The 15,909-nt window shown below is 42.8% G+C and overlaps 1 protein-coding gene and 1 non-coding gene across 4 annotated transcripts in view; both read left to right on the top strand.

The window, feature by feature from the left end:
• The window catches only part of rras2 (RAS related 2), a 103,612-nt gene that overhangs the window by 66,474 nt on the left and 21,229 nt on the right, over positions 1–15,909 (top strand). The window lies entirely within an intron of this gene.
• On the top strand, positions 10,780–10,924 carry LOC144685143 (U12 minor spliceosomal RNA). The gene has a single exon (XR_013577648.1). It is a non-coding gene; the product is annotated as a U12 minor spliceosomal RNA (small nuclear RNA).

The following is a 15,909-nucleotide window of genomic DNA, read 5'->3' as shown; positions in this document are numbered from 1 at the left end:
TCAATCATCTCAGTCCTGGGACATCACACCAGGAGTTTCTTAGGGTAGTGTCCCCAACCCAAACCATCTTTTGCTGTTTTGTCAATGACCTTCCCTCCAACATAAGGTCAGAAGTGGGGATGTTCGCTGATGATTGATACTGGACATTGTGCATTCGTGACTCCTCGGTTACTGAAGCAGTCCATGCTCATATTCAGCAAGACCTGGACAACATTCAGACTTGGGCTGACAAGTGGCAAGTAACATTTGTGCCACACAGGTGCTAGGCAATCACCATCACCAACAAGACAGCATCCAACCATCTCCCCATGATGTTCAATGGCATTACCATCGCTGAAACTCACGATCAACACCCTGGTTGGTGGGTGGCTGGGTGGTGGGGGGCGGGGGTGTGTGTGTGTGTGTGACCATTGATCAAAAACTGAATTGGTCCAGCCATATAAATACTGTGGCTACAAGAACAATTCAGAGGCTAGGAATTCTGTTGCAAATAATTCAGCTCCTGACTCCCCAAATCCTGTCCACCATCTACTAGGTGCAAGCCAGGAGTGTAATGGAATACTCTTCACTTGCCTGGCTGAGTGCAGCTCCAACAACAAGCGAAGCTCAACACCATCCAGGGCAAAGCAGCCTGCTTAATTGGCATCCCATCCACCACCTTAAACATTCACTCCCTCCACCACTGATGTACAATAGCAGCAGTGTGTACCATCTACAAGATGCACTGCCGCAACTCACCAAGGCTGCACTGGCAGCACCTTCCAAACCCATGACCTTTACCACCTAGAAGGACAAGGGCAGCAGATGCATGGGAACACCACCACCTGCAAGTTCCCCTCCAAGTCACGAGCTATCCTAACCTGGATCCTATATCGATGTTCCTTTGCTGTCACTGGGTCAAAATCCTGGAACACCCTTCCTAATAGTGTGTGTACTTATACTACATGGACTGCAGCAGTTCAAGAAGGCAGCCTACGACCACCTTTTCAAAGGCAATTGGGGATGGCAATAAATGCTGGCCTAGCTAGTGACACGCATATCCCATGAACGAATAAAAATAACAAGTTGAAGAGACAAATTTTCAGGTCGAGGTGAACAGGCAAAGGAGTATGACTAGCTAAGTTGCTCTTGCAGAGTGTCAAAATGGGCACAACTGGCTGAATGGCCTCCTTCTATACTGTATCCATTCCCATGATTCTAATAATATCATGCTGGTTTTATAATCAGTTCCCAGTATGGATCGTCCTTCATTTGTTTGCATTGTCAATTTTTGAAGCTGATTTTACCCTGCAACGATGTTGACCTGAACCCAATTTAAACACAATGTGACGAATTATCATAGCCTGTTAAGAGCATGCAACATGCTGTTCAGGCTATGGAGTATGGATGATGACTGTAACCTGTGTATGCAAGCATAGTTGCCCCTAATGTATAACAGAAATTACAGGTTTAGCATAGCTATCGTGTCGTAACTTCACTACTGACTTTGGAGATGCTGACTCCCTTTGTTGGTTCTGAGATTGTGACTTACTGTCCCTTTCTTTGGACAGGAAGAACAGACAATGTGGTCAAGACTGCAACTTTATTTGACAAATATAAGTCTGGTCATGTTGCTGGCGGTCAAAGTCAATATTTGTCGTTTTGGATTCCATCAGTCCCATGCTAGCCCTGAGGAGGGGGGGTTTCTGATCACAGAATCTCACAGTGCAGAAGAGGCCCTTTGGCCCATCGAGTCTGTACTGACACTTGAGAAACACCTGACCTATCTACCTAATCCCATTTACCAGCACTTGGCCCATAGCCTTGAATGTTATGACGTGCTAAGTGCTCATCCAGGTACTTTTTAAAGGATGTGAGGCAACCCACCTCCACCACCCTCCCAGGCAGTGCATTCCAGACCGTCACCACCCTCTGGGTAAAAAAGTTTTTCCTCACATCCCCCCCTAAACCTCCTGCCCCTCATCTTGAACTTATGTCCCCTCGTGACTGACCCTTCAACTAAGGGGAATAGCTGCCCCCTATCCACCCTGTTCATGCCCCATATAATCTTGTACACCTCGATCAGGTCGCCCCTCAATCTTCTCTGCTCCAACGAAAACAACCCAAGTCTATCCAAGCTCTCTGCATAACTTAAATGTTTCATCCCAGGCAACATCCTAGTGAATCTCCTCTGCACCCCCTCCAGTGCAATCACATCCTTCCAATAATGTGGCGACCAGAACTGCACACAGTACTCCAGCTGTGGCCTCACCAAGGTTCTGTACAACTCCAACATGACCTCCCTACTTTTGTAATTTATGTCTCGATTGACAAAAGCAAGTGTCCCATATGCCTTTTTCACCACCCCACTAACATGCCCCTCCGCTTTCAGAGACCTATGGACACACACGCCAAGGTCCCTTTGTTCCTCAGAACTTCCTAGTGTCATGCCGTTCATTGAATACTTCTTTGTCAAATTACTCCTTCCAAAGTGTATCACCTCACACTTTTCAGGGTTAAATTCCGTCTGCCCATTTGACCATCACGTCTATATCTTCCTGTAGCCCAAGACACTCAACCTCACTGTCAACCACCCAGCCAATCTTTGTGTTAACCGCAAACTTACTAATCCTACCCCCCACATAGTCATCTATATCGTTTATATAAATGATGAATAATAGGGGACCCAGCACAGATCCCTGTGGTACGCCACTGGACACTGGCTTCCAGTCACTAAAGCATCCTTCTGTCATCACCCTCTGTCTCCTACAACTAAGACAATTTTGAATCCACCTTATCAAATTACCCTGTGCATTTGCCTTCTTTTTAAGTCTCCCATGTGGGACCTTGTCAAAGGCTTTGCTGAAATCCATATAAACTACATCAACTGCACTACCCTCATCTACACACCTGGTCACCTCCTCAAAAAATTTAATCAAATTTGTTAGGCATGACCTCCCTTTGACAAAGCCACGCTGACTATCCCTGATCAAACCTTGCCTCTCCAAGTAGAGAGAGATTCTCTCCTTCAGAATTTTCTCCAATAGCTTCCCTACCACTGACATGAGACTCACTGACCTGTAGTTCCCTGGCTTATTTCTACAACCCTTCTTAAATAGCGGAACCACATTAGCTGTTCTCCAGTCCTTTGGCACCTGATGGCTAGATTCTGAGTAGGAGTGGGGGAGCTTTCTATCCTCCCTGGAATCTTTCGCGAACTGTCAAACCACACTCGTTATTGATTGAAATGAAGTTCCATTTGTTCAGTTTTGAGGAATAAATTCATGGTGTCTTGTTATGACTCCCACTGGTTTGCTCCAGACACTACCAGTGGGAAGGGCAATGTGACTTCTCACACTTGCTGAAGGGTCCATGTATTAATGGCCTCCCGAGTATATTTTTCAAGAGTGATGTTCCCAATTCCATTTGGACAGCAGTTGCAATTGACTTAGAAATATTTGTTTGAACAGGATATCATGAACAGGTAGTCATGAAGCGCACCCCTCTGTGGTGGAACCCTGGGCTGGGTCCTCTCTTGGGACCGAAAGTCAATTGCCAAAAGCTGTTGGGTGCTCAATGGACCCTTGGACCATCTGGGAGCAGAGAGCTCACGTTTCCCACTGAGACTGTTGACAGTTTCTGCAGATAATTCAGTTGACTGCTGCCCTAATGTTCAGGTCAGCAAATGAGACCCGTTTTAAGATCTGCATTTTTCAATTCCATGTGGTGTCTTTAAAATTTCCCCATGCCCTGGTGATTGGTATAAGGTCAGCACTGTCAATGGTTGCAATGGCTGGCCCAGTAGCTCCATCTGCAGTTGATTGGATGTTACAATGTTAACTGGTTTTACCAGTGGTCCTCCATCTCCATAACCTGGGTCATTGTAACAGACAGCTTTTCGATTAAGCTCACCCAATCTGTCCGATTTCCCAGACCCCTGTACTAATTGCTGATAGTAAGGCTACTTCCAACCCCACCATCTCATAAATCAAGAGACAAATTTCTAAAAATCAAGGAGGTTCAGTATCCAAATCATGAGTCGACATGTTTTTACCAAACATAAAGCTTACAATTCTGTCATGGATTTCCTGTCTAAGTTAATAATACTCCACACTGTTCAGAATACAAAAGTGCTGCATGCAAGCATATTTTTGTAAATGTTTAAAAAAAAAACAGATGTCTACTTGGAAAAGAAATTTAAAGAACTCTTTCACTGATGTAGGCAATGATGAGACAAACCAAAGATGAGCATAATAACATAAGAAATAGGAGCAGAAATAGGAAATTCAGCCCCTCAAGCCTGCCCTGCCATTCAATAAGATCATGGCTGATCTGCCCCAGGCCTCAACTCCACTTTCGTACCAGCTCCTCATAGCCCTCAACTCCCCGATATATATTTCTAAAATCTATCTACCTCCTCTTTAAATACTTTATGATCTAGCCTCCACAACTCTCTCGGGTAGAGAATTCCAGACATTGACGACCCCCTGAGAGAAGAAATTCCAACGCATCTCAGTTTTAAATGAATGCCCCTTTATTTTGTAACTATGTCCTCTAATTCGAGATTTTCCCCCACTAGTGGAAGCATCTACTCAGCATCTACCTTGTCAAGCCCCCGCAGAATCTTGTACGTTTCAATAAGATCACCCCGCATTCTTCTAAACTCTAATGAATAAAGGCATAACCTGTTTAGCTGTTCTTGATAAATCAACCCCTTCATCCCAGGAATCAACCTAGTGAACCTCTTTTGAACTGCCTCCAATGCCAATATATCCTTTCTTGAATACGGGTACCAAAACTGTACACAGTAGTCCAGGTGCGGCCTCACCAGTTGTAAGAAGACTTCCCCATTTTTAAACTCCAACCCCCTAGCAATACAGGCCAAAATTCCATTTGCCGCCTTAATTACTTGCTGCACCTGCATGCTAACATTTGTGTTTCATGCACAAGAACACCTGGATCCCGCTGTGCTGCACTTTTTTGGGAGTCTCTCTCCATTTAAATAGTCTGCCTTTTGATCCTTCCTACCAAACTGCATGACCTCACACTTCCTACATTAAACTCCATTTGCCAAGTTTTTGCCCACTCACTCAATCTGCCTATATCCCCTTGCAGATCCCTTATGCCCTCATCACAACATGCCCTCTCACTTATTTTTGTATCATCAGCAAATTTGGATACATTACACTCTGCCCCCCTCCTCCAAGTCATTAATTATAGATAGTAAATAACTGAAGCCCTAGGACTGATCCTTGTAGCACCCCACTTCTTAAGTCTTTCCAACCTGAAAAAGACCCATTAATCCAGACACTCTGTCTTCTATGTGTTAACCCATCCTCAATCCATGCTAATACATTATCCTCAATACCGCGAGCTCCTAGCTTGTGCAATAATTTTTTATGTGGCACCATATCGAATGCCTTCTGGAAATCCAAATACACTGCATCTACCTGTTCCCCTTTATCAACTCTGCTTGTTGTATCCTCAAAGAACTCTAGCAAATTTGTCAAACATGATTTCCCTTTCACAAAACCATGTTGACTCTGTTTGATTGCATTGAGCTTTTCTAAATGCCCTGCTATTTCTTCCTTAATAATGGACTCTAGCTAGGCTGACTGGCCTATAGTTCATGCTTTTTGTCTCCCTCCCTTCTTGAACAGGAGCGTCACAGCGGATTTCCAATCCGCTGAGACCCTCCCAGAATCCAGAGTTCTGGAATATTTCGATGAATGCCTCCACTACCTCTGCCATCAGCCCATCAAGTCCTGGTGACTGGTCTGCCTTTGGTCCCATTAGTTTGTCAAATACTTTGTCCATCGTGATAGAGACTGTTGCAAGATTTTTCCTCCCATTAGCTCCTTGCTTATCTGATATCTTTGGAACGTTTACAGTGTCCTCCACTGTGAAGACCGATGCAAAATATTGGTTTAAATTATCTGCCATTTCCCTGTTCCCCATTATCAATTCTCCAGTTGCATCCTCCAAGGGTCCCACGGTCACTTTAACTACTTTCTTTCTTTTTTTATACCTGTAGAAGCTCTTGCTGTTTGTTTTTATATCACCTGCCAATTTACTTTCCTTGTCAATTTTCTCCCTTGTTATTAGCTTTTTAGTCATCCGCTGTTGGCTCCAAAAGAAAAAAAAATCCCCAATCCTCTGGCCTACCACTAGTTTTCGCTGCTTTGTATGCCTTAGTTTTTGATTGGATACTCTCCTTGGCTGCCTTTGTTAATCACGACTGGTTCATCCTTCTCATTGAGCCCTTTTTGAGGGATAAATTTTTGCCGAGCATTATGAAATAGCTGCTTAAATGTATGCCACTGATGATCCACTGACCTTCCCTTTAGTCTATTTTCCCAGCCCGCTTTAGACAACTCTTTCTTCATAGCTCTGTAATTGCCCTTACTTAAGTTGCTCGCCCTCAAACTGAATTTGGAATTCTACCATGTTGTGATTGATATCCCCTCGATCTTTAACTAAGAGATCTCTTATTAATCCTACCTCATTACACATTGCTAGATCTAAAAAAACCTGTCCCCGGGTAGGTTCTGCAACGTATTGTTCGAAGAAACAATCCCAGATGCACTCTACAAATTTGCCTTCCATGTTACCCATGCCAATCTGCTTTGTCCAATCAATATGCAGATTAAAATAACCCATGACAATTGTAGCGCCCTTCTTACATGCCTCCATTATTTCCCGATTTATACTTTGTCCCACAGTGAGGCAACTCTTTAGGAGCCTACAGACGGCTCCTGCCCGTGACTTCTTCCCCTTGCTATTTCTTATTTCGATCCAAACTGATTCCACATAACAATCTATGGCACCTGTATCACTACTCACCACCGCACTGATACCTTCCTTTATTAACAAAGCTACCCCACCTCCTTTTCTTTTTTGCCTATTTTTCCGCAACGTTGAATACCCTTGAGTATTGAGTTCCCAGTCTTGATCATCCTGCAACCATGTCTCTGTAATAGCTATCAAGTCATATCTATATATTTCTATTTGTGCCTTTAGCTCATCTATCTTGTTACAAATGCTGCGTGCACTCAGATAAAGAGCCTTAAGCTTCGACTTTTGACCATTATTACTCATTCTGGTTCTAATTTCTGCTGCACTCTTCTTATATTTTCTGCCCCTTCCTGTCACACTTGGATTATCATTCGCCCCTTCACTACCCTGCACCCCTGCTGTCTTGTTTCTTTTTGATTTTTTAAACTTCGCTTCAATTGAACCAACACCACCCCCCCACACCACGCAAACTAATTAGTTTACAGTCCTGTCTGCAACCCTAGCCATATGATTCGCCAAGACACTGGTCCCAGCATGGTTCAAATGAAGTCCATCCCAACGGAACAGCTCTCTCCTTCCCCAGAACTGGTGTTAGTGCTCCATGAATTGGAACCCACTTCTCCAACACCAATCTTTGAGCCACGCATTTACCTCCCTAACATTATTTACCCTTTGCCAATTTGCACGTGGCTCAGGTAGTAATCTGGAGATTATTACCTTTGTGGTTCTGCTTTTTAATTAAGCCCCGAGCTGCTCAGCAGAACCTGTTTCTTAGTCCTACCTATGTTGTTGGTATCTACATGGACCACGACAACTGGATCCTTCCCCTCCCACTCTCAAGTTCCTCTCCAGCCCATCAGAGATGTCCTTAACCTTGGCACCAGGGAGGCAACACAGCCTTCGGGACTCTGTCTTTGCTGCAGAGAACAGTATGTATTCCCATAAATGTGCTATCTCCTATTGCTACTACATTTCTCTTTTCTCCCGCCACTAGAATGGCACTAAGCACCACGGTGCTGTGGTCAGCCTGCTCATCCTCCCTGCAGCCTGTGCCCTTGCCCACACTGGGAGCAAGAACCTCGTATCTCTTGGACAAGAGCACCAGCTGAGGCTCCTCCAAAGCTAAGTTCTGGATCTCCTCGCAGTCACATCCTCCTGTCCCTGAGCATGGACCAAATTTGATGTAATTAATCTAAGGGGCGTGACTGCCTCCTGAAACAGTGTCCAGGTAACTCTCCACCTCCCTGATGTATCGCAGTGTCCGCAGCTTGGACTCCAGCTCATCAACTCTAAGCCGAAGCTCCTTGAGCAGTCAACGCTTGCTGCAGATGTGGTCACCGTGGATTGCACCAACGTTCACCAGCTCCTATGCAATACAGCTGCTACACATTGCCTGCCCAGCTATCCCTATTCTATTTAATTAATTAATTTGGATGTTAAATATTTTAAAAGTGAATTACTTAACTGTCCTCTTCAGCTGTAAATAACGTCCCCGGATTTAAACCACTTGGCCAATCAAAAGAGACAGGGAAGATATACCCACCAATCACCTACCTGTTTTCCTGTGATGTCACACTTGGCTCTGACAAGTAGATATAGGTTGAAGGGGCTCTTTTTCACCTCCTGGCACTACTGCCCTTCTAGATCCACTCTCCGTGTGCTCCAGGCTCTCCTCTCGCTGTTTTAAACTGTAAAAATCCCGGCTTTCCCCTCGCTGTTTCAAACTGTTAGCACATGCCAACTGAACTGTTTTTAATGTGTGTGTGTGTACATAACAGGTAACCAGTTCACAAATCACATCCAATAGTAACAGTTATTGTCCAATCCATATTAACAATATTCTCGCCCCATGTAGATGTTTAACAGGCTGAAGGCTGGCTATTACATAAACATAGAAGTTTCCTTCCCTTCAATTCTATTACAGAACATGGCATTCTTGGAAATATTTTACGGATCTGTGCAAACCCAGCCCAGTTCTTAGGGTTCAGTTATTCAAGGAATTTGCACTATTGCAACACAGTGGAAGATTTAAGCAAGTCAAACTGACAGCTATGCCATGATTACAAGAGTGAAGATGGCTGGACATGTTGAGAGAGTAGTTGATGAAGCATATGGGATCTGGGGCTTCATAAATAGAGGTATCAAGTACTAGAGCAGAGAAGTTATACCGAACCTTTATAAAGCTCTGGTTCAGCCACAACTACAGTATCCTATCGAGTTCTGGCTGTCACACTTTAGGAAGGATGTTTAGGCCCTTGATAGGGTGCAGAGGAGATTTACCGGAATGGCTCCAGGGTGATGGATTTTAGCTGCAAGGTTAGGTTGGAGAAGCTCCCCTTGGAGCAAAGGAAATTGAGGGGAGATTTGACAGGGGTGTATAAGATTGACAGGTTTAACTTAAGGCAGACAAGGAAAAGCTGATCCCATAAGGTGGTGGTACAAGCATTAGGGGACAAGGTGTTAAAGTTTTGGACAAGAGATGCAGGGGAGAATGTGAGGAAGAAGATTTTAGGCAACCGGTGGCAATGATCTGGAACGCTGCCTATAAAGGTGGTGGAATCTGAGCCGATCAATAATTACTAAAGGAAATTGAATGGGCTCCTGAGGGAAATAATCTTGCAGTGATGTGGGAAGAGAGCAGGGGAAGAGGATTGACTGGATTGCTCGACAGAGAACCGGTATGGACTCGATCGGCTGAGTGGCTTCCTTTTTGTGCCATTATAGCTCTATGAAACCAACAGGCGATTAATACAAATGAAAATGCTGGAAACACTGTACAGGCCAGGCAGCATTATATTGGCATTTGCTCACTGCATGAGTCCAAATTGAATGCACCCTAGTTATAGCAGCAGCTGGCCTCCCACTGAAAGTAAATGCAAGACTCACTACTGAAAACCATGGCAGGCACGATGCCAATCGGTATGAAGGAGTGAGAGTATTTGGGAGCTTTGGGGCTGGGTAGTTTGTCAGCCTTTTGTGTGGGACTAACAATAACTACAAAGTGTTTATACAAAGCAGGTGTCTAGTCATTTTTTTCCTATTTTCCCCTTTTTAACTTTCGATTTTTAACCTGGTAGATTATTTTGGAGACCCTCAGGGGTCCTTGGACCTCAGTTTGTGAACCACTGCATTTTCGGACTGATCACTTCCAGAGGATTATTATCATTGTCTACCAAAACCCAGCTTAAGATAAGCCTCATGACTGCCAGAGCTGCAGACCTAGTTTACTTTGAGTTAAAAAAAAATCCTCTGCCTTTTTGTGTGTGTGTGTTCCGGGTAACAAAAAAAATTACAAGATTTGGAAGTTCCAGCATGAGATCATGAGCGTGTTTCAGAAATCTTATCTCTTGTCATTAGTTGGCATGTCTGCTACTTGCCATCCCAATTTTCCCCAACCATTTTTATTTTAACGAACATGTAGTGTGGTCTGCCTCCCAATCTACTCTCCTTCATCTGTTGCACCCAAATCCCTGTGTGGTGGCAATACCACCTCCTGACTATAATTGCGTGATCCATGCAAGTTGGATCCCTATTTTGTTTTAACAGCTTTCTTTCCTGCTCGGGCTGCTCAACTTATTGTTGCTTTTTTTCTTACGTGTTTCTCAACTCTTCAGTCACTACTGTATGCAAATATTGTATGTCTAAATTTAATACCCTTGTCTAACTTCAATCTTTTCATTTTTTCTGTTTTTGAGTGAAACTCGGTTCTTCTGATAAGTTTTTCATTCGTTGCTCGTAAGAACAGAGATCATATCAGCCACATATCTCCTATTTCTTCAGCAGAGGCTTCTTGACATCAGTAACAAGTTAGCCTCTCAGACTGCCATTTCTTGGTCCATGGACCATCTTGAGACTGTGGTAGGTGATGCAAATCTCCCACGTTTGTTAAATCGCTTTCTTTCCAAAGTGACTTGTTGGCCAAGTAGGGTAACCTTAGAACTTGAGAACAACAAAAGCACTATTTGTCAGTCTCCAGGCAGGTTTGTCAGTTTGTGGTGCTGTAATTTGTAGAACTAATGAGTAAGGAAAATAACGGTTTGGGGTGATGCCCGGGTCCTCGTCACCTTGTACACGAGGAATCTTTGAGCAGATAAAGGTTGCCCTGCAGGTGACCCGCCTACTTTGTTGGATGCCATAGAGCAGTGATCTGAAAAAAAACATTTGTAGAGGAAAGGTCGAATGGTTCAAGGCTGACACTAACACAAGTTAAAGTGGCTATTTTGCTGTCAGCAAATAATCAAGAACAAGTATTTAAGCAGTAGTTTACTGCTATTATCCACTCCTCTAGGTTGAGCCTGATATTACCTGCTCCTTTTTTGTTTAGAACCCCACATCCCTTCAACCCAGTTTCCAACCTACAGCTTGAAAAGCAAAATTGCCTCTGCTTTTAAACGCAAGAAATGAGAAGCTGCAGACCGCAATCTTGTTCCCTGGCTAGTCCATTAAACGGGCAGCATATCTACCCCATCTCATGAACCATTAAAACTGTAGCTGACACCTCTGTTCAACACGTAATAGCTGTCCTGTTTGTTCTGACTAACTTGTACTGTAGTTTCATGCTTAGCACTTCAAAGGAACATGAGGTCACATTGAAACCATCTGAGATGGTTGATGTGATTCTGCAGACTTTTGTGTCCATTTCAGTGTCTGTTATTCTGGACAATCTAATATTAACACCTCACATGGGATTCCTTCTGCAGAGTCTGGGTTGTTGTTGGATCGTCTGCTAGTCCCTGCTTCCCATTGTTGTGACTAGTCTCCACAATGAGCATATCCTAATCAGGGCAATGATCACATTATGTGATCAACTGGCTAAGTTTAAAACTGTGCACTTGATGTATGCAGTGCATGATGGTTAATATTGCCAAGCAGATGTTCATTTTGCTGGAATGTCCAATATTCTTCGAAGAAATTAATAGATTTGCTATCACTTTTCCAGAAATTAGGTTCGAAGCAGTGTTAATTTGGGAAATATTTTAGCATAGGTTTGGAATGGCTTAGACATCTTGCGCGTGAGAATGCAACAAAGTATAACATGGCTTCAATTCTGTTGCGGGTGTTTTTATTGCTATCATGAGCAGGATTGTTTAAAAAAACATGCTTTGTGCTCATTTTGAAGTAAGAGATGTTACTGAAGAATGGAGCTCTTCTCAGCTCAGGCAACCAGTGTCAGCATCAAGCAGCCTCAAGTCAGGTGTGATACAAAATACAGGTGAAATACAAATGATGCCTCTGCACTGCCAAAAGCTTGAAGATGAGCTGCATCAGCATGGCATTTTCTTTCTCAAAAATGTGGTCATGTGACCTTTTCCATCTAAATGAGGAACATCTCCTGTGCAGTAGGCCCATAGCCTCCAGTTGGAATTAGATTAAGACTGTTTAGACTTGTTTAACAGAGGGCACTTGGGGCTTTCAGGAAGGAAACTTTGGTCATTTTAGTCTGCTCTGACTTTCAATGCTGATCTCAAAGGTAAAAAGCCAGTGTTTAGCCACTGTACCACTCAGTTCTCAAAATGTCCAATTTACAGATTATTAAAAGGTATTAGAGTATGAAGCAGTGTATAAGTTGCACACTGGTAGCTGTTGTTTGTGGGTATTATATGTCTCTCAATAACATCCTGGGGGTTACCATTGACCAGCGACTGAACTGGACTAGCCATATAAATACTGTGGCTACAAGAGCAGGTTAGAGGCTAGGAATCCTGTGGCAAGTAACTCGCCTCCTGACTCCCCAAAGCCTGTCCACAATCTACAAGGCACAGGTCAGGACTGTGATGAATACTCTCCACTTGCTGGATGAGTGCAGCTCCAATAACACTCAAGAAGCTTGACACCATCCAGGACAAACAACCTGCTTGATTAGCACCCCTTCCACGGACATTAACTCTCTCCACCACCGATGCACAGAGCAGCAGTGTGTACCATCTATAAGATGCACTTCAGAAACTCACCAATGTTCCTTAGACATCACCTTCCAAATCCACAACCGCTAGCGTCCAGGAGGACAAGGGCAGTAGGTAGATGGGAACACCGCCACCTGGAAGTTCCCCTCCAAGCCATTCACCATTCTAGCTTGGAAATATATTGCCATTCCGTCGCTGTCGCTGGATCAATGTCCTGGAACCCCCTCCCTAACAGCAGTGTGGGTGTACCTACATGACATGGACTGCAAGGGTTCAAGAAGGCAGCGCACCACCACCACCTCTAGGGCAATTGGGGATTGGCAACAACTAATGGCCTAACCAGCGAACCCACGTCCCTTGAGTAAAAAAAAGCATTGGCTGTTATCTGGCCAATAGCGAGAGGGGCAGCAAAGCAATATTCCATCCAATCCAAAGCATTTGTTAAATGATGGATAAGATTTTAACTCAAAACCTGTTCAAGAGTTACTATCTGGTATGATGTGCACACTGCGATCATGCTTGACAACTGCATTCTGCTGTTTTTTTATTAAATTGAAGTTGAGCTCAATTTACAACTTTTATAATTTCTGAAACGTTTAGAAATGAAGAATATATCCCAATGGCAGTAACACATTGTTAGGCAAAGCAGTGGAACTTTTAGCACAGCCAGATGCAATGTAATGTTACCTAATCCTTTGATGCTGAACCTGAAATGGAAAGTGCAGCATTTCCCACATGTGTCAACCATAGCTCAGTTGGTAGCACTCTCAATTTAGTCACAGGGTTGTGGATTAAAGAAGTAATCCAGGGTTTGAATACAAATATCATGACTGACACTCTAGTGCAGCACTAAGGGAATGCTGCACTGTTGGAGGTGCTGTCTGTCGGATGAGAGGTTAAACCAGGTAAAAGACCCCACAGCACTATTTTGAAGAAGAGGAGGGGAGTTTTCCCTTTTTTATTTTTGGCCAATATTTATGCCTCGATCAACAACACACAAACATTATCTGGTCATTATCACATTACTGTTTGTGGGAGTTTGTTGGCAAATTGGCTGCTGCATTTCCTCCATTACAACAGTGAACATACTTCAAAAGACCTTCATTAGCTGTAAAGAATTTTAGGTGGTTGTGATAGGTGCTATATAAATGCAAGTCTTTTGAATGTACTGTACTGATATTTTTGGAAAATGTAATAGGCAAAAATGGATCCAGTTAAATAGGTAACAGCTGGGAATCTGTAGCTGATGTCAATTTGATGGCAATTGTTTGTAAAATGCTGCTGTGTTGTTAAAATGGAAGTTAGAAAATATATTGCAGTAATGCAGACTTACCATTCTGTTGACAAAGAATGATATTGTCTTTGTACAGCATTACTGGTATACATAATTGGCCAATGAATGTTTGAACTGAAACTTGCCCTTGGAGCACTGGCTGTTTTAATTAGGTTGCTTCAATGAGCTAATTTGCCTAGTTGAGAACATGCCCTTCTGATGTAAGTACCAGGGGTTTTAATCTGATCGCATCTGCATAAACTAATTTGAAGTTTCCATTGGAACTGTTGTACTAAAATATTTAGAAACACAGATGTATTCAGAAAATTCATATGGTTGAATAATGAACTGCAGAATGCAAGTGATATGTGATAAGTTAGAGGTTCCCTCATCTCAGAGCATCAAGTTATCAGGGAGTATGAGGAGGGTGGATGTCCACAAAGAACCATTGCTGGTGCAGCATCATATAACTCGAGGTACATTATGGGACCAGATCAGAGCTGCTTTTGGTGAATGGTGAAAGTTGCACCAGGAGCAGCACAGAGATCCAGTGTCTGCTTCTAGAAATTGGCTGAGATTCAGACATACTGCACTGTGCTGAGATTGTCCTGTTGAACACCATTTATGACTAGGTGAGGTTAGTGAAAGACATTTGTCATTTCCTGATTTCTGCACAAAAGTAGAAATCCTTGAAGCAGTTGATTGGTTAAAGCACATAATCCGTGTGTGATTGAAGGTAGGTGATCATTTTGAACTCCTTGATTTGTTTCCTCCAGATTTTGAAACCAATAGGATTGAGCTCTATTTATAAAAGATGTTTTTGAAAAATAAAATGGTGGGGGAATGGACAGGGATGAATAACACATGAATCTGAAAAAGTGCTGAGCAAAAAGATGTTTGGGAACCTCTGACAAAATAACAAATTGGGAATTATACTGGTTTTATTAGCTCAAATGAAGGAAGATATATGATCACTGGTTGAGAATTCATCCCATTAAATGCACATGAACAGAAATGTGTTTTCTTATAAGCTGAATTACTATGGGATATAGGTTAGCTTATTAGTTTCTCCTTATATAGAATTCTTGATAGCTAATTTTATAATCATGCAGTGAATAGACAGGCCAGTCATTATGTAGCTGTGATAAGAAAGGCCATATCACGAGGGGATCCACAGCAAATTTTGAGAGGGAGGGTGGGATGTTGGCTGGTTGTATTTGCGTGATAAATTAACTATATCTTATAATTGAGCTTTCTCTATAATGTGCCATCTCATACTACTACGATCAATGTTGTATGCTTTGCTTGACCTTGGACCTTCTATCACTCAACAAAAATTAAATTGATTTTTTATAATTGATATTGTATCTAAGTTGTGAAGCCTGAATCTAAATTATATTAAAAGTTAAGAAATTATCCGACATTCCATTCAGGTATAGGTATGGCATAAGAGGAAATGTAGCAGCATGGAGAGGCTGGCTGGCTGACAGGTAGGAAAGAGTAATGCAAATTGCTCACATTGAAGAGTTGGTGCTGATATACCACAAGGGTTATTAGTGTGTTCAGTTTTTTTGTTGAGGGAGAAAGATATGAATTGGACTTGGGAGTATAATGTTGAAATTTGTGAGATGGCACATCAGTGAGAAGCTTGAAAACCACAAGGATTACTGAGACTTTAGGAGTAAGGTGACAGATGGAATTTAATGCAGACAATTGTGATGACATGTAGCTGAAGAGAAAAAAGAAAGACTTGCATTTATATATTTCCTTCCATGACCACCAAACACCTCAAAGCATTTCACAGCTAGTGAAATAGTTTTGAAGTGAAGTCACTGTTGTAGTAGAGGAAATGCGACAGCCAATTTATGTGCAGCAAGCTCCCTTGGAAGTAATGTGATAATGGATAGATAACCTGTTGTTTTTGATGTTGACTGAGGGGTAAATATTGGCCAGAGCACT

Source organism: Cetorhinus maximus, chromosome 9 (assembly GCF_964194155.1).
Source record: "Cetorhinus maximus chromosome 9, sCetMax3.hap1.1, whole genome shotgun sequence".
Taxonomy (NCBI): domain Eukaryota; kingdom Metazoa; phylum Chordata; class Chondrichthyes; order Lamniformes; family Cetorhinidae; genus Cetorhinus; species Cetorhinus maximus.
Note: the sequence above shows the minus strand (reverse complement) of the source record. Positions and strands in the feature narration are given on the sequence as shown.